This window comes from Habropoda laboriosa, unplaced genomic scaffold (assembly GCF_001263275.1).
Source record: "Habropoda laboriosa isolate 0110345459 unplaced genomic scaffold, ASM126327v1 scaffold1329, whole genome shotgun sequence".
NCBI lineage: Eukaryota > Metazoa > Arthropoda > Insecta > Hymenoptera > Apidae > Habropoda > Habropoda laboriosa.
In genome coordinates, this window is record NW_017101431.1 from 572,762 (window position 1) to 573,110 (window position 349).

Here is a 349-nt window from a genome sequence, read left to right on the forward strand (position 1 = left end):
ATAATAATTAATAAATTATCTTTTTTTATAGAAAAATATTTTTGTCTACGCTTATACGCAAGAATTGCATTACGAAAATACTGTTATTTTCTTTATTTCAAAAAAGTACATGACAAAATATAACAAAAATAAAAAACTTTAATCTGACAGACGTACTGCATTATCTATGCAAGTTTCATTGACTTTGTATACTTGTTAATCTCTATTAAGATGTTCATATAATTTAATATATGTACCTATAATATTTACAAATATATTGTGTATCTGTAATTTTCGACAGTTAATATAAATATAAAAATTAGTTACATATACATTCACTTAAAGAAAAATAATAATAAAAGTGATTTAT